A 23,254-nucleotide genomic window follows, 5' to 3' on the forward strand; every position below is an offset into this window, starting at 1 on the left:
TCCCTTTCAAAAGCTTTTAAAGGAGATCCCTGCGGGGAGGAGGGAGGACGGGACAGTAACCAGGGCTTTCGTCCAAGCGGCTGGGGCGAATAAAAGAGGCTTTTCTCAAACGAATGGAGCAAGTGCTGGGCTTGTTTCAAGGGATTTTTAACACTCGGTCTTTCCCTGGAGGAAAGGAGAGTGCAGAGATGGTCCTTCTCAAGCTTCAGTTGTTGTAGGCAGCTCCTTTCAGTTTTTTCCAGGGATTCCGCACCCTGGGGCCTTCCCCGGAGCGAGCGGAGGGCAGAGAAGACACTCCCTAAACTTCACCTGCGGTGGGCAGCTCCTCCTAGCTTATTTCCAAGGATTTCTCACCCTGGGTCTGGTGAGATAGATACAAGAAAAGAAAAAGAAAAAGAATCAATCAGCCCCACGCTAGCAGGCTGCGGTCAGCACTGAACAGAGCTCTCGGGTGTGACTTGCCAATTCCGGGCACACTTTTCAGAAAACGCGCAACTAACCGAGATGACCAGAAGCCCCAGGCCTCTGGGTCTCCCTTCACACCTTCCTCCCATTCCGGTCCTCAATAGAGTCTGGGGGCCGGACGGCGGGCGGCTGGAGATCGGCTCCCCGGCAGCGGCGGGTGCAGACAAAGGGGCGGCGGTGCGGGGCTCAGGCCGGGGTCGGGGGCGGAGGGGGGGGGGGCGCGGGGCTCGCGGCGCGGGGCCGGGCCGGGGGCGGGCGCGGCGGCCGAGCGCGCGGGGAGGAGCCGCGGCCGCGTCTTCTCCTGGCGGCGCGCGCCTGCCCGGCCCCGCGGCGGCGGCGGCGGCGGCGGCGCGTCACGCTCTCCCCCGCCCCGAGCCGAGGAGCCGGGAGGCGGCGGCCGCGCGGCTGCTGCTGCTGCTGCTGCTGCTGCAGTGGGGCAGGTGGCGACGACTGGCGGCGACCGAGACGGCGGTGAGCGGGGCGAGGCGCGGGCCCTCTCCCCTTCCCCGGTGCCCTCTTCCCCTTCCCCTCGCGCCGGGCCGGGCCCGCTCCCGTCCTCCGGGCCGGGCAGTGAGGGGCCGGGCCCGGCGTCCGGGAGGGCCCCGAGTGCCCCTCGCGGGGCCGCTCCCGAGGGGAGATCCGAGGAGTCCCAAGCGGGTGGCCCTGGAGGCCAGCGGGGGGGCCCCGGGGGGCCCCCCACCGGAGCCGGAAAAGTGGCCGGCCCTGTCAGCGCCGAGCCCGGCCTTCCCTTCCTCCGTCCGCCTCAAGATGGAGCTTGGAGTCCTTGCCCCTGCGCCGCCCCGGGCGCCGCTCCCTCCCGGGCACCCCGCTCCGCTCCCCTCGGCCCTGGGGGTGGGGGTGGGCGTTGGGGCGGCCCGGACCCCCCGGGAGGCCGAGCCCCGGGGGGACCTGTTGCCCCCGGGCGCTGCCGCCGGTCTCCCGAGCGTTCCTCGGGCCCTGCCACCGGGTGCCCGCGAGCCGGAATGGAGGGCACCCTGGCCGTGGCCTCCGTGCGTGCGCCGGCCGGCGGGCTGGCCCGGCTGGCCTCGGGCCTGGCTGGCTATGGCTTTTGTCCCCCCACCCCGCCTCCCCTAGGTGGGACTGATTGTTGGAGAAGGTGGATGACAAGAGGTGACCGGGATTTCTGAAATAACACCACTGCCGCGTAAGCGGAGCCTTCTCCCTCCGCAGGGGATTCGCTCGGAAGACAGATGACACTTGTTTAGAGGTTATTTTAAAAGCACAGCCTCCTGATGCCTCCTACTTCGGAGGTCCTGTGCTTCAAAAATGCGATTTTGAATTGGGGATAAACCCCGAACTCGGCTGTTTCTCCACTTCGTGTGGCTTTTCCATCTGGCAGGAGCCGAGCACCACCCCCTCCTCCCTTCACAGCCCCACCTCTTTGGTATGAAGAAATTACACGTCAAGTCTGTAATCTTCTACCTGCCTGTTTTTAGCAAAAACTTGGCGGCCAATTACCGTATTTAAAAAGGAGGGTGGAGAAAATTGAATTTTTTTTTTTTTTTTTTTTTTTTTTTTTTTTTTAAGCAACCTTGCCTTCTTCCTGTTTTAGGGTTAGGACAGTGCCCGGCCAGTAGGAGCTCAGTATTAGTGTTCCTGCTGTTGTGGTTATGATTCTGGTTCGTGTTACTATTTCATTATTACTATAACCTGTGGTATCCACAAGTTAGGCCAACAAATGTGTTTGACTTTTGGGTTTAATGATGACCTTTTGCCAGAATCCTCAGTTATGTTTCTTCTCAGCCTTGGGGCATTTTTTTTTTCCTTCTGGAAATAATAACAATTAACATTTATTGAGGGCTTCCTTCCGTCGGGCTCTGGGCAAGTCTTTTGTTTTATCTTCTTAATCATCCTAACTCAATGAAGGTGCTATCATTATCCCCATTTTACAGAAGAGGCAAGGAAAGGTCAAGTCCCTTGCCCAGGGTCATACAGCTAATCAGTGGTGGTGTCAGGATTTGAGCTCAGGTATTGACTCCAGGTGCTTAGTTATTAGATTCGTATAGTGAATCTCTGGCCAGGAAAAAGGCTGGCTTTTATTAAAGCAAAGGAAGTAGGTGATTGCTAGGACAAGGCTGGTGCTGGGTTTTTGAGGTTCAGAGAATGTGGTAAAGTATATCTTAGGCCCCCTTATTCAAAGGAGTGAAAACCGAAACTGGGTGGGACCCTCAAGTAGGTATTGTCTGCAGATAAAGATCGTGCCCTTCCCTACCTTTCCAAGAATTGCTTAAGCTTCTGCTTGTGCTTAAGCACAACATAAGCCGATCTGGCTTCTGTTCTTTAGGAGTTTAGAATTTGGTGTCCTTCTTATAGTTAAAACATTTTTTTTTACCCAGGGTCTAACATTTAGTCTCTTGCATCCCATGTGACCCCTGCATAAATTCACATGAACGTAACTCAGTAATGTTTGACCCCCCCCTTTTTTCTTTTTAATATGTTTCCCCACTTAGTGCGAGTGAAATAGAGGCAGAGAGAGGGAGGGAGAGAGAGAATCCTAAACAGGCTCCCCGCTGTTAGCTCAGAGCCAGCTTGGGGCTCAATCCCATGAATCGTGAGATCGTGACCTGAGCCAAAATCAAGAGTTGAACGCTTAACCGACAGAGCCACCCAGGCACCCCCCTTGACCCTTGCTTTTTAAGTACTGTCTCTGTTGGGATTGTAAACCCAATAGATGGTTAATTAGAGATGAACTGGTCCTCTTGTGCTCCATACAGAGGCAGGCATCTTTGAATTTATCACTTATTGGCTGCCTGGTGTCATTATTTGTAGATTTATTTCTGGCTATATATATATATATATATTTTTTTTTTTTCATTCTGGAAATGTATGTGGTAAGGACCTTCCACTTTATTTTTCACTTTATATTTTATTTATTTAAAAAATTTTTAATGTTTATTTTTGAGAGAGACACACACAAAGAGAGCGAGCAGAGGAGAGGCAGAGAGAGAGGGATACGCAGAAACCAAAGCAGGCTCCAGGCTCTGAGCTGTCAGATCATGACCTGAGCCGAAATCAGACGCTTGACTGACTGAGCCATCCAGGGATCCCTATTCTTATTTTTTTTTAAAGTTTATTTGTTTTGATATAGAGAGAGTGAATGGGGGAGTGACAGAGAGGGGGAGAGAGAGAATCCAAGCAGGCTCCCCGTTGTCAGTGCAGAGCCCCATGTGGGGCTATTTTATTTTTTTAAGATTTTTTTTTTTTTTTAAGTAATCTATACACTCAGTGTGGGGCTCAAACCCACAACCCAGAGATCGAGGGTTGCATGCTCTACTGGGGCACCTGGGTAGCTCGGTCCAAGTTCATCTGACTTTGGCTCAGGTCATGATCTCACTGTTCTTGGGTTCGGGCCCCACGTCAGGCACTGTGCTAACAGCTCAGAGCCTGGAGCCTGCTTCAGATTCTGTCTCCCTCTCTCTCTGCCCACTGCCCCCACCCCCCGCCTGCTTGTACTCTCTCACTCTCTTTCAAAAATAAACAACCATTTAAAAAAAACTTGCTTAAATTATTAAATAAATAAAAGAGTTGCATACTCTACTGACTGAGCCAGTTGGGCACCCCCTTGTATTTCAGTTCATAGGATCCTCTGCAGGATTTTGCAGAATCCTGTGTTTGGTAAATATTACTTAGTTGATAGCAAATAGGAGGTTCATAGGTTGTTAAGATTGGTTTTATAGGAGTCAAAGCTCAAGAAAAAAGCAGAGGGTAGTGTGGTAAAGTTACGTGGAGATGGCTTAATATTTCTTAACATTGAAAGGAAATTTTATACTTTAACCATACTACTTTCCATTTTTCTATTTTATCCCAGTTTTCAGTTTCTTAATTTCCTTGTACAAATGAGGTGTGGGGTTGAGTGTGTTTTTCAGATAGAAAGAATGGACAGTGGTGTTGATTAGTTGTGACGGGCCTATAGTTCTTTACAGTATTTTTGAAGTGTTGTGATATTCTCCCCAAAGGCAGCAGGTGGGGCTCTGGAGTACCTATCTGTGGGCTGTATTAAGTCTCATTTGGTATTCACTCAACAGATATTTATTGAGCACTGCTGTGTGCCGTCCTGGGTGCTGATGATATAGCAGTGGATAAACCTGAAATCTTTGCTCTCTTGGAATCCCCCTTCAAGTAAGGGAGGCATACGATAACCATATTAATAAAATGTATGCTGGACAGTGACACATGGTAAGAAAAAAAAAAGTCAGGGAAGGGGAAATATGCAGTTTGGGGACAAGAGTTAGGGTAATGGAAATTTTAGATAGGATGGCAAGAGGAGACCTGGCTGACTATGTAACTTTAGAGATCTAGAGGAAGTGAGGGAATGTAGATCCTTGAGGGAAGGGCACAGTAGGAAGAGGAGTAGTAAGTGCAAAGGTCCTGAGGTGGGAGTTTGGGAGGGGGCAGGTAATTTAAGACTATATAGGTTATAGTCCTTAAAATATGTGTTTATTAAAATACTTTAAAATAGTGAAAGATACAGGATAATAACATGTTATTGGTTTTGTTGAAGCAAAAGTTAAATATGAGGGAACTGAGGCTCAAAGAATTTTACTAATTTGTCTAAAGTGCCACACAGCCAGTGAGTACAGAGCTAGAAATTGAACCCTACTTGATGGTATTTTATTTATTTATTTTTTTAACATTTATTTATTTTTGAGACAGAGACAGAGCATGAACAGGGGAGAGGCAGAGAGAGAGGGAGACACAGAACCGGAAGCAGGCTCCAGGCTCCAAGCTGTCAGCCCAGAGCCCGATGCAGGGGTCGAACTCACGGACCGTGAGGTCGTGACCTGAGCTGAAGTCGGATGCTTAACCGACTGAGCCACCCAGGCGCCCCTACTTGATGGTATTTTAAGTAATGTGCAGAGTTTGTTGGCTGTGGCACCTTAAATGGCTGGCAGGCCAGACCAGTACTTGATGTTCAGCCTTGCTAGTGAGTGTGTATACTTTGCTATTTGTATGCAGGATCTTTGCTCAACCCTGGGAGGCCTTGTAACTGGCATTGCATATATAGCTTTTTCCTGGAATTGTGCTCCTGGCAGCAAAGCCTTCCTTTTTAGTCTTAAAAGTTTCATGTTCAAAATCTCTGTTTAATACAAACCTTCATGTAAGTCTCTTCAATCTTAATTGGAAAGTATTGTCCGTATTTCTCTGGATATGAATTTTTTAGATAACTACTTAGGGGGGCTTTAAACTATTACAGTATCTTACATATTTTTAATATACATAGTGTATGTTTCCCATGTAGATGTAACTCAGAGAATCCATATGCTTTAAATCAGCATTTGAGTTACAATGCTCTTTTAAGGGAAAACATATTGACTGATGGTACTACACAAGAATTTCAAGTAAGAGTGACCTCTTCAGATTTCAATCAGGGGAACAGAGGATTTTTTTTTTTTTTTTTTTTTTTTTTTTTTTTTAAGTTTGGCAGATAGTAATTAACCAACCTTGAATTTGGCTAGGACATCTGGGTTAATATCCTGGTCCTGGCACCAAGTACCAAGGAATCTTGGCCACAATTAGTAAAGAGCCTTTTTTTTTTTTTTTTTTTTTTTTTAATCTCCATCTGGCACTTCCAGAAGGACACATTCCACTAGCACTAACTCAATGGGTGGGTCTGGTTTTTAATTGTCTATCTTAAGTGGTTCAGCAACAAAATCTTAAAAGTCTTCTTTGTAAAATCTTTGTAAAAGTCTTCTTCGTAAAATCTTTGAAAAGAGGAAGTAGCCCCATTACAGATCCATAGTTGCAACTCTCTTGGGTATCTCTTTCCCTGGGGAAATGTATTCTCTACCTCTTCTCCAGAATCATAATGAAAGTATAGATATTTTGCTGCCCTAATGTTTTATGTAAGCCTAAGGTCTAATATACTTGTGATTTGAATTAAGTGGTTTGATATTTGTATTCTCTTTTGCTTACTTATATCTGAGTATAGCTTGGATAAGAGCCCAGTTTTAACTCTGCCCGTTTTTTACAATTAAAATTGCCGAGTCCTTGATTTAGTCTCTGAAGTTAAAGGCCTGAAGACCCAGATGTTCGGTGTGCAAATCATTTAAAATTTGGGCTCGAGGGGCGCCTGGGTGGCGCAGTCGGTTAAGCATCCGACTTCAGCCAGGTCACGATCTCGCGGTCCGTGAGTTCGAGCCCCGCGTCAGGCTCCGGGCTGATGGCTCGGAGCCTGGAGCCTGTTTCCGATTCTGTGTCTCCCTCTCTCTCTGCCCCTCCCCCGTTCATGCTCTGTCTCTCTCGTCCCAAAAATAAATAAAAAACGTTAAAAAAAAAATTAAAAAAAAAAATAAAATTTGGGCTCGATACCTAAAGGGATGGCAACTTTAATGAGTTTTTTTCCCCTGGATTCTACAAATCCCTTGTCATGTAGGATTTATATTACTATTTTACTATTTTACGCTGAAATATTTGGCATATTTTTCCCCCTCTCCTCTCAGGAAAGGTAAGAGATATTGGAATATTTCCCTAAAAATCTTTTAACCAAATCTTTTGACCTCCTGCCTTCTCTGCCTTAACTGATTTACTCCTCTAAGAATGATTTCTTATTGGAGACATTATGTTCTAATACCTTAAGGCAGGAAGGATCCTATTGAGACTTTTCCAGACTGTAGAATAAATAAACTTTATAGGCTTGGTAATTTTTTTATGGCCTGAGTGAAAGAAAACTATTACCACTAAGTATCTTTCGCACATGGGTGACTAGAAAAAACGTGTGTGTATCATGAAACCATATTGCTGATTTCTGTTGTAGGGCATATATGGCTTACCTAGGCTGTTACATTGAGAAGCTATTATCAGAGTCAACTTTAGATTTTAGAAAAAAGTTTTCTAAACATTTATAATCACAGTGAAGTGATTATTTTTCGGATATTCTCAGGTATATTTCCGTATATACCGGTTTTAAAATGGTCCTTAACATTTTAATAATATATATTGTCTTCTAATATGTGGATTCAATGCGTAACGTATAAAACAAACACATAATACAAAAACACAGAAAAAAGCAAATTACCTATAATCCTACTGCCCAGAGAAAATCATTTCAGTATTTTAGAGTCTGTCCTTCCATCTTTTATCTTAAAATTTTTTTTTATTTAAAGATTTTATTTTTGAGTAATTGCTGCACTCAAGATGGAGCTCAAACTCAAAACCCCGAGATCAAGAGCCACATACACACCCTCCCCCCGCTTTTTTTTTAATACTTAAAAAAGTATGTCTGGATTTATATTACTATTTTTTTTTTTCCAACTTTTTTTTTTTTAATTTATTTTTGGGACAGAGAGAGACAGAGCATGAACGGGGGAGGGGCAGAGAGAGAGGGAGACACAGAATCGGAAACAGGCTCCAGGCTCCGAGCTATCAGCCCAGAGCCTGACGCGGGGCTCGAACTCACGGACCGCGAGATCGTGACCTGGCTGAAGTCGGACGCTTAACCGACTGCGCCACCCAGGCGCCCCTATATTACTATTTTTAAGTCATTAGAAGTGTAATATTTTCACTGGAAGCACTCTCAACAAACCAGCATGGGGAATCAGAACTACAGAAAAAGTTTGAGGTCCTGGATTTGCTTTAGCCCCAGCTTGGGCAAGTTGCTTAGCCTTTCTCTATATGCTTGTTGCTCTGTAAAATGGGGGTGACACTTGTCCTGGCCACCCTAGGGGTTTCCTGTATTGATGCAAGGGATTTGGCTTTGTTGAACTGGAGAGCTCTAGATAACCTTGCCAGGGGGTAACAGTAGTGCAGAGGCAGTTCGTGCTTTCAAATACCAAACTGGCCAGGGAACATCAAAAAGGCCAGTCCTGTATTGCTGCTTGTCTGTTTTGTTTTGTTTTGTGCATGGTTAGGTTTATAAAAAAGCTTTTCAGGTAGATGTGACTAATAGAAAGTGTCCTGTGGGGTGGCAGAGAGCCCCGGAAATGCCCGTTCATCAAACATGTGTTGAGTGCTCTGAAGGCCCTGCTGGGTACAAGCAGCTCTGTGTCTTGCAAGGTGAGACCGCTACCGTGGGTGAGGTGGGACGGGACCCTGGAAGACGATCAGTTCATTTGGGTTGAGGGTGTGTATGGGAGGGAATCCAGGAAGGCTTTCCAAGTAGGAATTAGCACTTGTGTTTGGCATTGATGGAAATCTGGGGTTTCGAGGCAGAGGTAGTTTAGGTAAGACATTCCAGGCCAGATTGGCATAAAGGTAGCATGTTGAGATAGGAACAGATAGCCTATTGCTCTCTATTTTGAGGGCAAGTAACAGAAAATAAAACTAAGGAGTTTGAGTTTATATCAAGGAAAGGCCTCCCTGCCCTGATGAGGAGTTCATCCTGTTGGTCTTTAGCATTTTCTTTTTTTAAATTTTTTTTTCAACGTTTTTTATTTATTTTTGGGACAGAGAGAGACAGAGCATGAACGGGGGAGGGGCAGAGAGAGAGAGGGAGACACAGAATCGGAAACAGGCTCCAGGCTCCGAGCCATCAGCCCAGAGCCCGACGCGGGGCTCGAACTCACGGACCGCGAGATCGTGACCTGGCTGAAGTCGAACGCTTAACCGACTGCACCACCCAGGCGCCCCGGTCTTTAGCATTTTCTAATCACTGAGTTGTCTGTGAGTCTTTTTTCTGTTGTTTGGTCAAAAATACCCGGTTGTAGGTGATAAACAGGAAAATCTGCTGGGTAAACGATCTTCTTCGTGCAGATCGTGCAACTATCACCACGATCAATTTTAGTATATTTTCTTTCTACCAAGAAGGAACCCTGTACCACCAGCCCTACTCTCTTTCTATAGACTTGCCTATTCTGGACATTTCACGTAAATGGAATCCTACAATGTGACTGACTCATTCCACTTAGCAGAATGTTTTCAGAGTTCATCTGTGTTGTACCCGTATCAATACTTTATCCTTTTTCGGGTTAAATTATATTCCATTGCGTGGATATACCACATTTTGTTGTTCATCAGCTCATGAACATGTCGGTTTCCACTTTTTGCCTATTACGAATAATGCTGTTCTGAACATCAGTGTATAAGTTTGTGAGTGGACATATGTTTTCATTTATCTTGGGTATATACCTAGGAGTGGAATTGCTGGTTCATATGGGAGCTCTACCTTTTGAGGAACCACGAACTGTTCTCTAAAGTAGCATCATCAATGAATGAGGTTCCATTTTTTCCACATCCTTGCCAATTCATGGTTTTTTGTTTTGTTTTGATTACAGTCATTCTCGTGAGGGTGAAATGTGGTATCTCATTGTTATTTTGATTTGCATTTGCCTCATGGCTAGTGATGTTGAACACCTTTGCATGTGCTTATTGGGCATTTGGGCAATTGTTTGGAGAATATGCCAATTATCTTTTATTTTGGCTTTCAGAATTTAAGTGTAAAAGTAAAGTGCAGAACAATAGTATGTTACTGTTTAGCATAAAAGTGTACAGAAGAATGCCAAGTATCTTTTTTCCCCCAGTTGTTTTTATTGTGGTAAAATACCTGTGATGTAAACTTTACCATCTTAGCCATTTTTAAGTTTACAGTTTGTGTACATGAAGTACATTAGTGTTGTTGTGCAACCATTAACCACCATCCTTTTCCAGAACTCTGTTCATCTTGCAAAAGTGAAACTCCATTAAACACTAAATCTCCATTCCCCTTCTCCCTGGCAACCGTCATTCTACCTTCTGTCTATATGACTTTTTTTAATGAAAAAATTTTTTTAAGTTTATTGTGTGTGTGAGAGAGAGAGAGAGAGAGAGTGAGAGAGTCCAAAGTAGGCTTCACGCGCTGTCAGTGCAGAGCCTGAATTGGGGCTGGAACTCACGAACTGTGAGATCATAACCTGAGCTGAGGTCAAGAGTTGGATACTTAACTGATTGAGCCACCCAGTCACCCCTCTATGACTTTAAGTACCTTATATAAGTGGAATCACAAAGTATTTGTCTTTTTGTGAGTGACATATTTCACTTAGCCTAATGTCCTCAAGGTTCATCCATGTTATAGCAGATGTCAGAATCTCTTTCCTTTTTAAGGCTGAATAATATCCGTTATATGTATAGACCATATTTTGCTAATCCATTCATCTGTCAATAGGTGCTTGGATTGCTTCTGTGTTTCAGCTGTTATGCTTATTGCTATGAATGGGGGTGTACAAACACTGCTTTGAGGCCTTGCTTTCAGTTCTTTTGGATAAATACCCAGAAGTAGAATTGCTGGATCGTATGGTAGTTGTTTTCAATTTTTTGAGGAACCACCGTACTGTTTTCCACAGAGGCCGCACAATTTTGTATTCCCACCAGCAGTGCGCAGGGTTCCAATTTTTCCACATCATTACCGACACTTGTTATTTTCTAATTTTTTGGTGGTAGTCATCGTAATGGATATGAGGTGGGTCTCCCTGTAATTCTGATTGGCATTTCCCTAAAGATTCGTGATGTTGAGCATCTCTTCATATGCCTATAGGCCATCTGTGTGTCTTTGAACAAATGCGTATTCAAGTCCTTTGCCCGGTTTGGAATTGGGTTTTTATTGTTGTGGAGTTTGCCAATTATCTTTAAATTTACGTACCCTTCAGTCACTTACTGAGTACCTGCTGTGGTGAGGCACTACCCAGACGTTGGAGACACAAAGTTGAGTGAAACAGGCACACCGTCTGCTCTGGGGGAACCCAGAAGTGGTAATGGAAGTCGGGTCACGAACAAGAATTCAGCCCTTTTGCCTGACAAGAGATCCTGGCTCTGTTACTTTATGGAAGACCTTCTACAAAGTGCTTAACCTTCTGGAGCTCAGTGTTCTCATCTGTAAATGGGGGATAATAGCCACTTCGTGTAGTAGTTGCCGTGCAGATTCAATGAATTAACGTGTGTAAAACTCACTGAATGTTAGAAGTCTTCTTCCCCTTCCCTTCGGTCCGTTGTGTCTTCCTGGCTGCTCATTGTACAGAAAGGGGGAAAGACCCACACCTACCAGTGTGGAAAATTAAAACCTTTGTTCCTGGCCGTGTTTTCGGAAATTAATTTGAGTAGGAGTGTCTTGCCATTATTAAAGGGCACATTTTTAACGAACAGTTGTCACTGAAGAACTTGTAATTTATGAGGAGTTAAATATTCAGCATGGAAAAGCATCTCTTCCTCATGTCAGAACTTGTGCCTTTTGCCAAGTTTCAGGCAAATTTGTATATTTGTATATTTGTGATGTTTGTCAGTTTTATATTTGTATATTTGTCAGTTTTATTTCCCAGAGTTTAATTAAAGGTGTGTGTGTTTATTTTAAGATTTTATTTTTAAGTAATCTCTGTACCCAACATGGGGCTCGAACCCACAACCCTGAGGTCAAGAGTCTCATGCTCTGCTGACTGAGCCAGCCAGGCACCCCAAAGGTGGGATTTTTCCTTCTCAGGTCTGATAGAACCTGCTGTGTGTCTCTGTGGAAGATTACCTAAGCATGGAAAAATAACCAACAATGAGGCTGGTGTTCAGATGCAAATGAAACCATGCCTTAGTCTCTGTTTACAGCATCTAGGATGGTTGTACAGAAAAGCAACTTACGGATTCGGGAGGAAAATTAGTAGAGTTGTATCTTCTCTTGAAATAGCCAGGTATCCCTCAGTACTCTGAAAATAGGAATGTGATTTTTTTTTTTTCCATTGAATCCAAAGACCTATAGCAAACGTTAAACTTGCTTATTTGCAGAGTAAAAACAAGAGAGGTTTTTATAAAGAGAAAAAAACCCAAGTAAGCAAGTCATTGTTTTGTGAGTTAACCTTTGTGCCGTTTTCTTGTTCAGAACAAATAGCTGGTATGTGTTTGCTTTTAGTATGGGCAATGTTAGACTATTTAAGGGCAAGCAACAATATTTATTCCTTTGTGAAAATTGGAAAGGGACACCAGTTTTAACTTGGCTGGGGATTGACTCATCTCATTACTGTATATAACAGATCAGAGATTTTATTCATCAGTACACTTGAGGGACAGGAGTCTTTAATATGGAGATTGAGGTTTTATGTTCTAAACTGTTAAGTGACCTTAACAAGTGATTTCACAGGGCACCTGGGTGATTCTGTCCGTTGAGCGTCCGACTTCAGCTCAGGTCATGATCTCACGGTTCATGGGTTCGAGCCCCGCATCAGGCTCTGTGCTACCAGCTCGGAGCCTGGAGCCCGCTTCGGCTTCTGTGTCTCCCTCTCTTTCTGCCCCTCCCCCACTCACACTCTGTCTCTGTTTTTCTCAAAAATAAGTAAATGTTCAAAAAAAAAAAAAAGTGATTTCACTTTTTAGAATCCATTTCCTCAGTGGTAAAATGAGGAAGTTGAACTAGATTGCTAAGGTCTCTTCTGATGCTAAAATTTTATGGTGCTATATTAAGCACATTTGCTCCTTTTGACACATTAGTATAATTGACTGCTCTCGACCTATTAAGTTCTTCTGGGAGATACCAACCAGGCCTAGTAATTTTTGTCCCTTTGAAGATCTGCCTCTAAGCTGGTGGTATTAGAGTTACAGAGTCATAGGAATTTTGTAGAAACTTGTGTAAATGAGAATAGCTTAATTTATTCAGCTTTCCATGTTCCCTTTTTAAAAAAATTCTTTTGCAGATGGAAGAACTTTGGGAGGCTGCTTATTTTCTGTTTAAGTAGCAAGAACGTAAATCTTCACTCAAACTGAGCTGTGTAAAGGCATTCGTAATTACAGGCGGTTGCATCATGGCACAGAGTTTCATCTTCTAGAAAAATCACCTAATGCTCCAGATCTCTTTGCCTTGGTTGGATTTCATACCCCTCCTTCTCCTTTTTAAAACTGCTATAGACTGTGAAGTTCTGGGCGCAACTGTATTGTGCCCTATTTCATACGTTGAGTCTTAAAAATACACACTTTTTAAGCACAGAATAATTTTTGAAATGGTCATGTCTGTCTATCGATACCCTGTTCTGACTTCATTCAGCAGACATCCTGAACTGAGTCTTGAATCGCTTATATTCTACTTCTGACTTTGGTAGAGAGATGTGGTAAAAGTTTCTGCATTAGTATCTTATTGTATGATCCTCTCAAACCAACACTTGAGATTGGTAGACTGATTTCATAAATTGCTTTGTAAGGCCTCTACCAGTTAGAGATTGGAAGTACAACTTCCTTATGGCACCTTTTGAATTAAGGCATCAATGAATCTTCTGACCCTTCCTAAAGGACCCTGTGTCCTTTAGTGTCTAAATGTGCTTTTCACATTGATCAACAAACGGTGTCTTTTATCTCTTGTACTCTATCCTTGCTAGAGATATGCACTTTGTGTTTTGAATCTTTATGCTAATTTTAAAGTTGTTTGACTCTGGCTTATTTAAAAAGTTATGTGTTGTGTATTTTGTTTTCTCTAAGTCTTAGGCTCATGCTACTATATATTAAACATTTTTTTGTACTGTGTTTCAGTATTTCATGATATTCTGTGAAGAACACCGCTGTTTTCAGAGGCTCTGGCCTCCTGAGCAAATTTGAGACCTTGCTCCACCCTTTTAGGCATATGCCTTGGAAAGACAGAGTCAGCTCTCAGGGAGATGGATTCTCTTTCTTTTCTTTCCACTTCGGAAAATTGTTCTCTTCTCGCGTGTATTAATTTCTGACAGGGCTGCATGGCCTTTTCTCCCGGCTGGTGTTTTCACTATTCCCGAGTCTTTTAATCCTCCGCTGGAGATGGCGGGCTCGACAGAGGGGCGGTTTGGAGCGTCCCTGTCATCGCAGGCACCAGCCTCCATAGACTTACGTCTCAGGTTTAAGATCCTGTTGGCCGTTAGGCCAGCCAGCTGGTTGCTGCTGAAACCAAATGGCTCCAGAACCCTGCTTGCTCTTCTCTCTAGTTTACCTCACTTGTTACTGCACTGATTTGAAGCAGTGGGTCTTCTGTGGCCTGTGCCCTCAACTGTGTTTGGTGACACCTTGCACATTTTCCCTGTGCTCAAGGGGCAGGCTTCTGGGAGGCCGGAACCAATGAGGACCTTCAGCAGCTCGTGTCACTCATCATCAGTTCATACTGACTGACTCTCATGTGCTTGCTCGTGACATTCTGCTCTGGAGGAGATGCTCTCCGTCCCCTGACCAGCGTTCTGTGTCTTCATTCAGAAGATTAACAGAGTTTCTCAAAAGTGAAAATGTGAGAGATTTTTTAAATCTTTAAAAAAATTTTTTTTAAATGTTTTTATTTATTTTTGAAGGAGAGAGAGAGAGAGAGAGAGACAGCATGAGCAGGGGAGGGGCAGAGAGAGAGGGAGACAGAATCCGAAGCAGGCTCCAGGCTCTGAGCTGTCAGCACAGAGCCCGACGTGGGGCTCGAACTCATGGACTGTTAAATCATGACCTGAGCCGAAGTCAGACGCCTAACCGACTGAGCCACCCAGGCACCTCTGGATCTTAAATCTTAAACTATAGCCGCTAGACTGTTTCAAAGTAAGACAGTTTACTAAAGGTGAGGGGGAAATAAAATACCAGATTAGTAAGAAATGAGTAGCTGACGCTGCGGGTGCACCCTTACTTACTGCCCTGCGGTTTTGCCCTCCAGTCCCCGAGCCTCCCTTTCCGTGTGTTCCTACCGGCCGTTGCTCGCCTCTGCCTTGGTTTCCTGCCGTCCAGAGGGCAGCAAGCGCGGTGCTGTGCTGCTTCAGTAGAAAAATGCTCTCACTCCCTTCTTTGTACTTGAAATGCTGCTCCGGCCACATTGGCCTTAAACCTGCCAGTCAGTGATTCTCCGGTTCCTCTCGTGTATCTCGAGACACGCTTATTAAATTTTCATATGTAACTCAGTACTGTCTGTAGTGTCTGTGCTTTGCTTTGAGTTTTGTGTGGGTTATTTTCAAACTCGTAGTATTGAGCTATCAGGTTTGCTGGCCAGTGCCTCGTGCTATAAGCAAGACCTCTTTCTACGTTACGTATCCCCGGTCAAACATATTTTAAAGATCCTGTTACTGCAGATGCTTACCCCTCCTCTTAACGATAAAATTACTCAGTTTTATATTCAGGATTTTACATTTTTCCTTTTCCTCACATATGTTAGGCGTTAGGAAGGTGAATATTGCACACACGGGGAGATTTGGGGCACCTGGCAACTTTATTATCAGTGCCAAGAGGAAGGCTACTTACTTTGTACTTTGCCTCAAGCACGTATTCTAGACCTGTACAGTCCAGTAGCCACAAGCCACATAGGGCGGTTGGGCACTTGAAATGTGCTAAGTCCAAGCTGAGATGTGCTCTAAATATGAAAATACACAAAGGGTTTCAGAGACCTAGTAGGAAAAAAAGTAATGTGATACAGCCTATTAATAATGCTAATACTGATGACATTTTGAAAAATTATTTTGGATATATTTGGTTAAATAAAATATTATTTCAGCTGTTTTTAGTTTTCCAAATTCTGTTACTAGAAAATTGAAAATTATACATTTGTCTCACATTATACTTTTATCACACAGTGCTGGTCTAGAAAGTATGGTACTGTCAACATAGCTAATGATCTAACTTGATACTTAACAACTGTGATGTCCCACTCACTGGAGGAAGTAATCGAATAGTTTGCCCGTAGCGTTGTTGGGCTACTTTTAAAAGAAGCCCCTGGGCTGGGAAATTCTCTATTCCTGTCATCTTTGTCAAAGGCTTAGAGAAAGTGAGACAGAATCGCTTGATGCTTTAGTTTGAAAACTGCAGTATCGCGTCATTTTACGGGTTCTTGTTTGGATGTTGAGTCAGTTCAGAACTTTTTTGTACTCTTACTGCGTACCGGGTACTTTCTTAGGTCCTTTGGATGCAAAGGCAGATCTTACCCCTGCCCATGAGGAACTTAGTCATCGCATGCTATGAGGACGAGACAGGAGTGCGAGGCATCGTTCAGTAATAGAAGAGCTCCCAGTGGCTGGTGTAGTGCAGAGGAGGAGGCGGTAGGGCAGGGACAGTGGTCAGGAAGGACCCCACGAGGAGGTGATGCATCTGCTTGAATTCTTTTAGAGAACGTCCCAGAAGCCCTGCCCCAGGGGAATGCTCAGGGTGGTGCAAACACGGACCGTCCTCGGGGTGCGAGGGGTGACTGTGCAGTTCCCACCCCAAGAGTGTAAGCTCAGGTCAGCCAGGAAAGGAGGTGTGTTGAATTGGCCCCACACAGGCCCATCAGCTTATTGATGGGGTTTTGATGGTCGTCTTCGCAGTCGAAATACTTGACCTTTCCTGTTTTACTCAAGAATTGAAGAAAATATGTAAATGTTCTTCAGTTTCATCTTCTCCAGTTTTTTTCTGTACATAGATGTGAAGGTGAATGAAACTGAAATGGGGGAAAATCGAATGACTTGCCTTTCTTTGGTGGAAATACGAACCGTTTGGAAAGCTACCAGAGTGTTGTGTAAGCGTGTTCGGTGGCTGAAGCAGACCAGCTCAGGTTACACTGCATCTCCCGTGTTGGGGGTGGGGACGGCGAGTGACACAGCATACAACGGACACTTACATAACCATGACTCCAGGGGACAGGATTAAGCTGCGAATGGACCTCCCAAATTCCGGAATATGATATTAGAACACAGCCTTTGAATTTTTCTCTCAAGCTTGACTTGAAAGTGAGCTTCAGAAACCTGTCAAACTAGACTTTCCATTACTCTCAGACGTTCTTTCCCCTTCCCTTCTGTTATTAAGTTTGTGAACTTTGATCATTTTAGAATTAAAAGGCAGCGCGGAAATCTCCGAGTGCAGCTGTCTCTAGGTAAGTCGTGTAACTTGTCTGGTGCTGGGTTTCCTCCCCGTCCCCAGCAGAGCAGAGTTGAAACCTGGGTCTCCAGATGCCTCTGTCCTTAGCACGCAGCCGGTTTCCAGAGGCTCAGTGTCCGACTCCCTCTCCTGGCAGAGTAACCTCATTGCAGGTTCTTCAGCTCTCCTTTGCCTCCTGACGTCCGATTTCCAGAGTTAGTAAATAACTTGTGGGGCGAAGTGCGCCTCGAGGGGACCAGGTGCAGCATGGGATGTGATTTGCCGGGGAAGACACGATGCCCTCCTGGAGGGTGCCAGGCGTGCCGAGCTTGCGGGAGCCGATCTTATCAGAGGAGGCTTCTCTTCACAGGTGGCAGGGTACTCTTACTTTGGCAAAGTTACAGCCACTGTGGCTTTCCTTTCACTTTGGATCCTTGCCCTTTCACTTAGGGAGTTTGGATTTGAAATCCAAAATAGTCAAACCACAAAAGGGTGGGGTTGGAAATGGGTTTTACTTAGTAACCTCCAGTTCTAACTGAGGATACTGAGGTCTGGAAAGGGGTTAAATGCTAGTGCAAGGTCATCCAGCTGGGACGGAATCCACGTGTTAATTTCCCAGTCTCTCGGTTGATACTTTTATTTTTTTAAGTCATAACATTTTTTATAGCAGTAAATAAAAACAACAATAAAACAAAAATGAGTAAACTAAGCCTTAAAAGAATCAGAGAATCATGAAGAACATTATTGCTTTCATTTGAACATGGTTTATACCATGCTTATTTTTGGGAATTGCTTATTTTAAGGAGTCTCTTGTTTCTGTAAATTGCTTAAGCTTTTTTTAGGTTATAAGGGAGAAGGCGGAGTTTAGACATTACTAAAATGCCTCCTATAATAAAAACTTTATATTATGGAGAATTTCAAATGTGCACAGAAGTAGAATACTGCTGTCATCTAACCGAACAAGTTGTCAATTCATCAGTCGTAGCTCACATAACTTTTAGCGTGCTGTAGTCAGACTTGTGTATTTTTTACACCTATTTTGCCCTTGCCAGTAAAATGTCTTTTTGCTTTTAAGAAAATATGGTGCTTTTATTTATTATTCATAGAATTATGCTCTTGTGGTGTGAAGTATTTCTATCTCAAGTGCTTATCCTAAAAATGTTTAGAGAGAGCATGCTTGCCAATGGGAGGGGGCAGAGAGAGGGGGAGACAGAGAATCCAAAGCAGGCTCCATGCTGTCAGCACAGACCCCAACATGGGGCTCAAGCCCACAAACTGTGAGATCATGACCTGAGCTGAAGTCAGTTGCTCAATCGACTGAGCCACCCAGGCACCGTATCCTAAAAATTTCTCTGAGTTGACTTGGTCGAGATGATTCTAAAGCAGAGTTTTTATCTTTGTTACCACATTAAGAAGAGCTAACTTCTGTGACAGACCCCATTAATTTTAGTAATTAGGTAGAAGGTTTTTTTAAAAAAATATTTATTTTTAAAGACTAGTTAAGTTTATCCATTTATTTTGAGAGAGAGAGAGAGAGAGAGAGTGAGTGTGAGCAGGGGAGTGCAGAAAGAGAGAGAATCCCAAGCAGGCTCCATGCCATCAGCCCAGTGTGGGGCTTGAACTCACGAACTGTGAGATCATGACCCGAGTCAAAACCAAGTGTCAGATGCCCAACTGACCGAGCCACCTGGGCGCCCCAATGTTTATTTTTGAGAAAGAGAGGGGAGGGGGGAGTAAGGGGGAGAGAGAGAAAGAGAGAGAGAAAATATGAGTGGGGGAAGGGCAGAGAGAGAGAGGGACAGAGGATCTGAAGCGGGCTCTGCTGACGGCCAGAGGTCCTGAGGTGGGGCTCGAAGTCAAAAACCACAAGATCATGACCTGAAGTCGCACCCTCAACCAACTGAGGCACACAGGTGCTCCGAAACAGGTAGAAGTTCATTTTCAGTTATGGGAAAGTCCAGGGTGGGTTTTTACTGATGGGCGAACGGGAGAAGTGATTCAGAGATCCAGGCTTCTTCTGTGTTGTGACCCCACGATCCTCAGGCCATGCTTTTGTGGGTGCCCAGTTCGCCTCCATCAGGCCATCAGAGGGCCAGGATGGGGGACTGCATAGGGGAAGATAGTAGGGGCTAGGCCTAGGAGTGACCGATGGGCCACGTGTCTTCATAGCGCATTGGCTAGAACTCAGTCATGTGACCATGCTAGCTGCAAAGGGAGCTGGGAAATGTGGTCTGTGACTCCAGGAGGACAAATCAGCTTGGTGAACACCTAGCCACCGTGTGGGTGTGCATATGCACCTCTCATGCTGGCCCTGTGTGCTGCATTTATGTTCCTGTGTGGAAGCAGCACAGCAGAGTGTTTTCTTTGTGGTTCAAGCCATTTTACTGTGGCCTTAAAAATCATTAGTGTTTTTTCCTTCTCAAGAAATTACATCTATTCATTAAATAAAATTTGAGAAACCCAAGGAAACAGAAAAGATACAAAAACTACCAATAATCCCATCACCTGGAGATGATTATTAATTCTTTGTTACATTTCCTTCCAATTCAAGAGTTTTTTGTTTTTTTTAAGTTTGTTTATTTATTTTGAGAGAGGGAGGGAGGGAGGGAGGGAGAGAGAGAATTCCAAGCAGGCTTCATGCTCTCAGTACAGAGCCCAGTGTGGGGCTTTATCTCATGAACTGTGAGATCATGACCTGAGCTGAAATCAAGAGTCTAATGCTTTACTGACTCAGGCACCCAGGTGCCCCGAATTCAAGAGTTTTTAGCTGCTTAGAAATAACAGTTTATTTTTTTAACGTTTATTTTTGAGAGAGACAGAGCATGAGTGGGGAGGGGCAGAGAGCGAGGGAGACACAGAATCTGAAGCAAACTCTAGGCTCTGAGCTGTCAGCACTCAGGCTCAAACTCCTGAAACGTGAGATCATGACTGAAGCCAAAGTCAGATGCTCTACCAACTGAGCCACCCAGGCACCCCTAAATTTTTATTCTTTTTTTTTTAATGTTTTATTTACTTTTGAGAAAGACAAAGTGCAAGCTGGGGTGGGGGAGAGAGAGACAGAGACACAGAATCTGAAGCAGGCTCCAGGCTCTGAGCTGTCGGCACAGAGCCCGATGCAGGGCTGGAACACACAAGTGGTGAGATCATGACCTGAGCTGAAGTCGGACGCTTAACCGACTGGGTCACCCAGGCTTTTTTTTTTCTTTTTTTTTTAAATACTAATTCTTACTTTGTGCTGACTTGTGAACTCTAAAATTCATCAGAGGGCGAAGCTACAACAGTTACCAATGGCCTGGCAATTTTGCCTTTTCTTAGCAAAAAATACACCATTGCAGAGCTGTGGTGAGGCTTTATTTACGCTTTTGGCATTTTCAAAATGAACTTCTAGGGGCGCCTGGGTGGCTCAGTCAGTTGAGTGTCCAACTTCCGCTCAGGTCATGATCTCATGGATAGTTAGTTTGAGCCCCGCATTGGGCTCTGTGCTGACAGCTCAGAGCCTGGAGCCTGCTTCGGATTCTGACTCCCTCTCTCTCTGCCCCTCCCCCTCTCATGCTCTGTCTGTGTCTCTCAAAAATAAATAAACGTTAAAAAAAAAACAAACCCAAAATGAACTTCTAGTTTGCACATCATAATCTCCTCTTAGTGAATAGAGTAAAAATTGGGGCTGGTGAAGTTAGATTGTCAAGGCAGAAATAACATTTTAAGTTTATGATTTGCTTCCTACTCAGTTTTTAGAATTCTTAAGAACTGCTTAATTTTGCAGGAGAGAATACTAAGAAAAGGTGTTTTCAAGAAAGTGAGCCAAAATTAAAACTTACCAGCTTGAAGTATATATGAATGTGTTTCTGGTGCTGAGCTGAGAACTTGGGTGGATGTGCTTTTCTCTACGTACCTGCACTGTTTATCCTGGTCAGCAGTGCAGAAAGGTGTTACTCATCTGAGGTGGGAGAGCCCTCTGCATTTCTTGTCATCAGCTCCAGATTCAGGGATCTAGAACCTTCAGGGTTTTCTTTAAGGTGGTGAGGTTGCATCCTAGAGGTAGACCTACATCAGAATTCCTCTTTGTGATATCATCCTCGTGACCTCACAGGCAGGGTTGCTCAAGATGTTTGTGCAACTTTTGGCAGGATATGAGCTGAGACCTGGCCCGATTCTACAGACACCATGAGGTACCAGATGGTCTCATATTGGTAGATGGTACTGACTTTCCTGCGACTTCTGTAGATTAAAAAAATAAAGACATTAGTGGTAGGCCCTCTATATTTTACTGAAGCTATATATTGGTAAGAAAATCATTATTTTAAAATATCCTCTGGCAGGACATTTAAAAACAGAAAACTCAGTAGTAGAGCAGAAGGATTTTACTGTGAATGGGTATGTGGTTAATCAGTGGCTCTATTTGCTATGTAATTTATCAGTTTTTCTGTTTCCTGCAAATAGTCCTGACATTTTTGTTGTTTGAAAACTTGCCCTGATGCTGAAGATAGAAACAATTTGAAATGATTAGACTTGGTGATCAGACTTTATATAAATTATGACCGAGAGGCTTGCTTGAATTCAGACGCATCACAACAGAGAAGTTGTCATCATTTGTTTTTGAATATATTGTTTTGCTCTTTTTTTAAAATTTTTATTTTTTTAATTTTTTTTTAATGTTTATTTATTTTTGAGACAGAGAGAGACAAAGCATGAACGGGGGAGGGTCAGAGAGAGAGGGAGACACAGAATCCGAAACAGGCTCCAGGCTCTGAGCCGTCAGCACAGAGCCTGACGCAGGGCTCGAACTCAAGGACAGTGAGATCATGACCTGGGCCGAAGTCGGCCGCTTAACCGACTGAGCCACCCAGGCGCCCCTTGTTTTGCTCTTTGTACTGGTTTTAGTTGGAGTTGGAAGAGAAAGCGTTGCTTCACACAAATGCCCAGAAGTATAGTCTCTGATGGTTAACACATAGAATTTTCTTTTTTTTTTAAATTTTTTAAACATTTACATTCAAATTAGTTAGCATATAGTGCAACAATGATTTCAGGAGTAGGTTCCTTAATGCCACTTACCCATTTAGCCCATCCCCTGTCCCATACTCCCTCCAGTAACCCTCTGTTCTCCATATTTATGAGTCTCTTATGTTTTGTCCCCCTCCGTTTTTATATTATTTTTGCTTCCCTTCCCTTATGTTCCTTTGTATTTTATCTTAAAGTCCTGATATGAGTGAAGTCATATGATATTTGTCTTCCTCTGACTAATTTCACTTAGCATATTACCCTCCAGTTCCATCCACATAGTTGCAAATGGCAAGATTTCATTCTTTTTGATTGTCGAGTCATACTCCATTGTATATATACACCACATCTTCTTTATCCATTCATCCATCGATGGACATTTGGGCTCTTTCCATACTTTGGCTATTGTCGATAGTGCTGCTATAAACATTGGGGTGCATGTGTCCCTTCGAAACAGCACACCTGTATCCCTTGGATAAATACCTAGTAGTGCAATTGCTGGGTCATAGGGCAGTTCTATTTTTGTTTTTTTGAGGAATGTCCATACTGTTTTCTAGAGTGGCTGCACCAGCTTGCATTCCCAACACACACATAGAATTTCTTAAGTATTGTCCTCCTTTAAACAAAAACTTCAAAAACCCGTTCTTCCTATATAGTAGGTGCAAGCACTCGATAAATTAACCCTTCCATCTTTTTTAAAGTAGGTATTGGGACTCTTCTAACTTTGATTCTGTAAGCCATGTTGAGAGATTATTAGGTGATCAAAAAAATTTTTGTTACTGCTTTGTCCTCTTGGAAAGCATGTCAGTATTAGACTCAACATCGCATTTTTTGAAGTAGATTTCTCTTTAAAGTGTTGTCCTATGTATTTCCCTCTGTAACAGCCATATGTCCCAATTTTCTTAAACACGTAGGACTTACAGTCTTAAAACATTGACTTTCTTTGAGACTAGGGGCCCTTTATGGGTCCTCTAGGTATGTTCCCTTTCAAATGTCTCTCTTTATTAACTGGGACGTCTTTGAGACAGCTTCTTAGAAATGAGCCATCCTGTAAACATAGGTTATAGAAACTTGAAACTGCAAA

General features: G+C 43.8%; 1 protein-coding gene across 12 annotated transcripts in view; it reads left to right on the forward strand.

Annotated features, from left to right (window-relative positions):
- Positions 1–783: 783 nt before the first annotated feature.
- Positions 784–23,254, forward strand: part of CLIP1 (CAP-Gly domain containing linker protein 1) — a 125,215-nt gene continuing 102,744 nt past the window's right edge. For 6 of the 12 annotated variants that reach the window (XM_053901968.1, XM_053901974.1, XM_053901976.1 and 3 more), the window contains exon 1: positions 786–936. The gene's annotated coding sequence lies outside the window, so the exon portion shown is untranslated. Of the gene's footprint in view, positions 937–2,038; positions 2,106–16,811; positions 17,189–23,254 lie in introns of those variants that run through there. The other 6 variants (XM_053901977.1, XM_053901978.1, XM_053901979.1 and 3 more) reach the window with 4 other exon arrangements.

Source organism: Panthera pardus, unplaced genomic scaffold, assembly GCF_024362965.1.
Source record: "Panthera pardus isolate Hobbes unplaced genomic scaffold, ASM2436296v1 HiC_scaffold_15, whole genome shotgun sequence".
Taxonomy (NCBI): domain Eukaryota; kingdom Metazoa; phylum Chordata; class Mammalia; order Carnivora; family Felidae; genus Panthera; species Panthera pardus.